Source organism: Urocitellus parryii, chromosome 2 (assembly GCF_045843805.1).
Source record: "Urocitellus parryii isolate mUroPar1 chromosome 2, mUroPar1.hap1, whole genome shotgun sequence".
Taxonomy (NCBI): domain Eukaryota; kingdom Metazoa; phylum Chordata; class Mammalia; order Rodentia; family Sciuridae; genus Urocitellus; species Urocitellus parryii.
Window position 1 is genome coordinate 2,284,318 of NC_135532.1, and position 5,288 is coordinate 2,289,605.

The 5,288-nt window shown below is 53.2% G+C and overlaps 1 pseudogene; it reads left to right on the top strand.

The window, feature by feature from the left end:
- The first annotated feature begins 584 nt into the window (after positions 1-584).
- LOC144253318 (growth arrest-specific protein 7 pseudogene) lies at positions 585-1,492 on the top strand (annotated as a pseudogene).
- The last annotated feature ends 3,796 nt before the right edge of the window (positions 1,493-5,288 follow it).

Genomic DNA, 5,288 nt, shown 5'->3' on the forward strand with positions numbered 1-5,288 from the left:
AGGAAAGACTGGGCTCAAGAGGATCAGAGGGGAAAAGGTCTGTATGGGAAACTGGGCGAGAGGACATCCATTTACATTTGGCCAAGAAGTTGTCTACATGTTGCCCATGTCCTGAGATTATGGCTGAGGCTGAATTTAAAAGTGATGGACAGATTAATCTGGCAGAGGAAATGTGAAGACAGCACAGCATTTACATGGCAGAATGAATGTTGTTAGCAGCTATTTTCCAGCTGGACTGCAGCACTCCCATAAGAGAATCCACCGAAGAAATGTCAGAGAAGGAGTTCAGGATGAATTTAGTAAAACTGTTCTACAACTTAAAGAATTATATAAGAGAGCAGGCACAGGAGTTTTGCAATAAAATAACAGATTCGCTTCAGGAGATGAAAGATCACTTCTGTAAAGATATATTAGAGGTCCTGAAAAGAAATAAAGAAGAAATCATTGAAGTGAAGGAATCACTAAACCAACTTAAAAGTTCCATGGAAAGTATCACCCACAGACAAGACCATTTGGAAGATGGAACCTCAGGCAATGAAGACAAAATATAGAATCTTGAAAATAAACTTGACCCCACAGAGAAGATGATAAATTGCGTGACATTCCCTCACCCAGACACCATGCCTGAACAGCAACTGCTAAAGCCAACCGAGTGGAGCTACTGTGACTACTTCTGGGCTGATAAGAAGGATCCCCAAGGCAATGGCACGGTGGCTGGGTTCGAACTGCTGCTCCAAAAGCAACTGAAAGGCAAACAAATGCAGAAAGAAATGTCTGAATTCGTCTGAGAGAGGATAAAGACTGAAGAAGAATATGCAAAGAACTTGGCTACGCTCTCTCAGAACTCCTTGGCTGCACAGGAGGAAGGCTCCTTGGGAGAAGCCTGGGCCCAGGTGAGGAAGAGTCTGGCAGATGAAGCAGAGGCTCATCTCAAGTTCTCCGCCAAGCTTCACAGCGAGGTAGAGAAGCCCCTAATGAACTTTCGTGAGAACTTCAAGAAAGACATGAAAAAGTGTGACCACCATATCGCTGACCTCCCCAAGCAGCTCGCCAGCCACTACGCGTCGGTGGAGAAGGCCCGGAAAGCCCTCACAGAGCGGCAGAGAGACCTGGAGATGAAGACCCAGCAGCTGGAGATCAAGCTGAGCAGCAAGACAGAGGAGGACATCAAGAAGGCATGGAGAAAGCCCACACAGGCTGGCGATGACCTCATGTGCTGTGTGGGCCTCTACAACCAGGCGCAGTCCAAGTGGTTTGAAGAGATGGTGACCACCACTTTGGAGCTGGAGCGGCTGGAGGTGGAGAGGGTGGAGATGATCTGGCAACATCTGTGTCAGTACACACAGCTGCAGCATGAGACAGACATGTTCAACCAAAGCACAGTCGAGCCTGTGGACCAACTGCTTCGAAAAGTGGACCCGACCAAAGACAGAGAGCTGTGGGTCAGAGAGCACAAAATGGCAACATTCGCCCCGTGGACATGGAGATCTAGACACGCCTGTGCGGCCCCGGGGGTCCTGCCCAGGAGAGGGGCTGGGGGTCCCGTGGAGAGGGGGTGGGGGCTCCCGCTGGTTGAAGCTGCCCTCCCACCCACTCTCCTGTCCACTGAGGAGAGAGGAGAGAGCTGGCATGCCGAAGTCCGGCTGCAGCAAAATAACGGGGGGGGGGGGGGGGGCAGAGGGGGTGACGAGCAACTTGTGTACATTGATACAGCAGGGGTGGGAGCCGTTTATTGTAGGACAGGAGGGGTATTTATACAGTCCACACAGCTTATCTTAATTAGCATAAACTAGATACAGCAGTCAACCAATCAGGAACCTCCACACTTAATGGCTCGCTGGCCTTACTTCACAAACCACTCCCTCTGGCATTTTGCCAGGCGCCATCCTGACTTGTTTACAGACTCTAACACTGGCAATTCCAGAAGGGTGATCTGGATGGCCCAGCTGGGGAATCCCAAATATTCCCAGGCCAAGAAGACAGACCTGCAACCCCGCCCTTGTGTCCAAGACTGAAGCTCCCCCAAACCCCGTGCCGTGCTTGTTGCTCTGAGGACAAACTGAGGCTGGAACTTTGTGGTTCCTGCTGAGTTCCATAGGGGTGGCCGTCACATACTTGTGCCCTTGGATGCCCCAAAGCCCATCCTCCAGCTGGTCCCTTTATCTCCGGGGCTTTGGAAGATCAGGGAAGGGCTGTCTCTGCCTCCAAGCCAATGTCGGGATCAGGATCCTGGATAGAAGGCGCCTTCAGCTCAGCCTGCACCTAGAATCCTTTACGGCCCTCTGTTTTTCTCATTGCGTTCTGGGAGCCCAAATCTGGCTTTTCTTGGCCACTTTTCATCCCCGTGGGTCATGGGAAGGCCTGTTTTCTGCCTTCCCTGACCAACCCTGCCCAGAGAGGTCAGGATGGAACTACCTCATTCTGCAAATTAGCCCCAAGTGGGAGCATTGAATCACGGTTCCTATCAGACCAGGCATCATCTCTGAAGTCTCTGGAAATCCCGATCCCTCCATTCCTCAGCTGCTTTCTCAAGGCAGTCCCCACCCCACCCTGCCACCCCTGCCCAGTCTCACTAGAGGGAGCTTTCCAAAGTTCTCTGCCAGGGAGACCCCCTCCAGCTGTGTGCATGTCCAGAAGCTTTGAGAGATGGAGATGAGCCAGAAACTACATGGGTCTGTCTCCCATGGTGTCTTCTTGTCCAACATGGGGCTACCCTGACTCCCGGTCTCCCAGGCTGCCCACCAAGGGCTTGATAGGGCTAGGTCAGTCCCACATGGGAGACAGGTTAGGGCGAGTCTTTGTCGGACTCCATCTGCTTATGCAAGATAGGGTTTGGACTGCTGTCCCTTGTGTGAGCACTGCAGACTCTCGTTGCTATCCAGGCGTGTCCTGCCACCTGGACCAGCTCCTCTGTCCATCTTCCCTGGAGAAGCCTGAGCCAAGTGTGACTCGGGAAGCTTTTCAGCACTACCCCTGGGTTCAGCCCGCCACTTTCTTTCTCAACTACAGCAAACACCATCTCCACCATCTTAGCCTAGAGAACCAGCCTGAGGGGGCTGGGAGAAAAAATTGACCCAGTGAGCAAGGAACAGCTTCTAGCCAGAAACCCCTGCTCCAAGAGCCCACCTTTCTTCATCTTTCCCCTTGATGGCTTTCGGCTTGACCCTTCCATCTCCCATGGGGGCAGAATTCTAGGAGCCCAATTCACGGGTCTTTCCCTCTGTTTTACATTGCTAATAATGGATGTTAATCTTGAATCTTTCAGCATCTCTTCCATTGAATTAGAATGGCTTTCTCATAGTTTATTTTAGAAAGATGTTCAATATACTAAAGCAAACCAAAAATAAAATAAAATAAAGTGTATTTGTAGACACTAAAGGAAATTAATCTTAAGACTAAAAGACACATTAGTGGAAAAGTGATAAAAATCCTATAAGAGCCAGGCACAATGGTACACACCTGTAATCCTAGTGACTCTGGAGGCTCAAACAGGAGGATCACAAGTTGAAGGCCAGTCTCAGCAACTTAGCAAGGCACTGCCTCCAAAAAGGGGGGAGGGGATGGGGATGTGGCTCAGTGGTAAAGCGTCCCTGGGTTCAATCCTCGGCACTCCCCGCCCCCCCCCCAAAAAAAAATCCCATAAGATGAAGGAGCTAAATATCTATTTTGTAATAGTGGGGTTGAAATGTGGATCCTAGGTCTGTGGTTGTGAGCAGGCCTGCTGATTGGCACCCCTGCTGCTCATGAGCTGCACGTGCAGGCGTCGAGACTGTGGGGTGCCCGAGACCCACCCTGGGTCGCAGGAGTCGGAAAAAATGAAAACAAGCAGCAAGTGCAGCTTTGTTCCCGAACATTCCCGAACGTCTCTCTGACTTTAACTAGTCCGGTCCAGGTCCGGTGCTCACAGGGACACAACCCCGCTCCCCACCCAGAGCCCAAGTGGAGTCGCCACGGGAACAGTGCGACCAGGATCGCGGCTGCAGTTCTGCTTCTCTTTTCAACAGGTACCGCCAGGCAGAGGTGGCCCCAGCAGGGCATCGGTCGGGGATCCGGGTTCTGCGGAGTGAGTTCCCATCCCGCTGCCTCGTTTTGTTCAAAGGCCCTGTGGCCAGGAGCTTGCTTCCCCGTGGGCTTCCCTCCGGTGTCCGGGCCCTGGGCGCCCTTGCTTAGTAACATCTCGCTGGTTGGGGGGCGTTGGAATCACCACGGCTCCTGCCAACCCCGGATGCTGGTCCACGGAGGCCTGACGACAAGCCGGACTTGCACGTCTGCCCATGACTTCTGAGGGCACCTCTCGGTGGCCAACCTCCCCCCGACCTGCGCGTCAGGCCGCAGGGCACAGGCCTCTCCTGGGCCGCTCTGCCTCCTCTGCACTCTGTCTCTGGCCCCTTGGAAGACCTGCCTCCTCTATTAGGTGGAGGCCAAGCGCTCTCTTCCTTGGATCCCCTTCCATTTCCCCTCTGACCCAGAAGTCTCCCTGTCCGAGTTGGCCCCTGTTGCCCTCCGTGTAGACTGGCCTTGGGATTCCCCCCCAATTCCCACCCCTCTTAGTCTATTCTGGCTACTATAGCAAACTTCCCCAGAGCAGGCACTTTATAAAGAAGAGAAAAATTGTTTCTCACAGTCTTGGAGTCCAAGGCTGACGGATCCGTGTGTCCTCACTTAGAAGGACAAGAGGGACAAAGGGCTCCCTGGCCCCTCTTCCAGGAGGTCACTGATCCCAGTCATGGGGGCACCATCTCCCGATACGTTGCTTTTGTGGTTTCAACACAGGAGCTTTGGGAGGACACAAACACTCGAACTACAGCAGCCTCCACTCTGAAAGCTCTTGATGTGGAAGTAAGATGGGGTGCCGTCCTGTTCCCCAGGCCCTGGCCTCCAGGACCTGAGAAGGTGACAGCACCTAGAAACAGGCCTTCAGCTGACCCAGTGTGAGTCCTTTCACAAAGGGAGATTAGGACTCAGCCGTGAGAAGAGAGGACCACCACCTGGAGAAGAGGCCAGAGATCGAGCAAGACAGCCACCAGCCGCCATCGCCCAACCCGGAGAGGCCAGGACACATCCTCCGTGGATTCAGAGGTGACTTCAGGCAGCGTGCATGCATGGCTGGGACAGGGGTGAGTCCTGGCTTGGTACCTACAAGACAGAAGATTCTGGCAAAGGGTGTTTTCTCCTTGAGCCTCGTCTCCCAGAAACAGAACAAGCAGCTCCTAGCACACGGGGTTTCGGGCGAACTGAATGACCTAGCAGGGCCCCCGCCACAGGAGTGGCTCCACCTGCTCCATGCA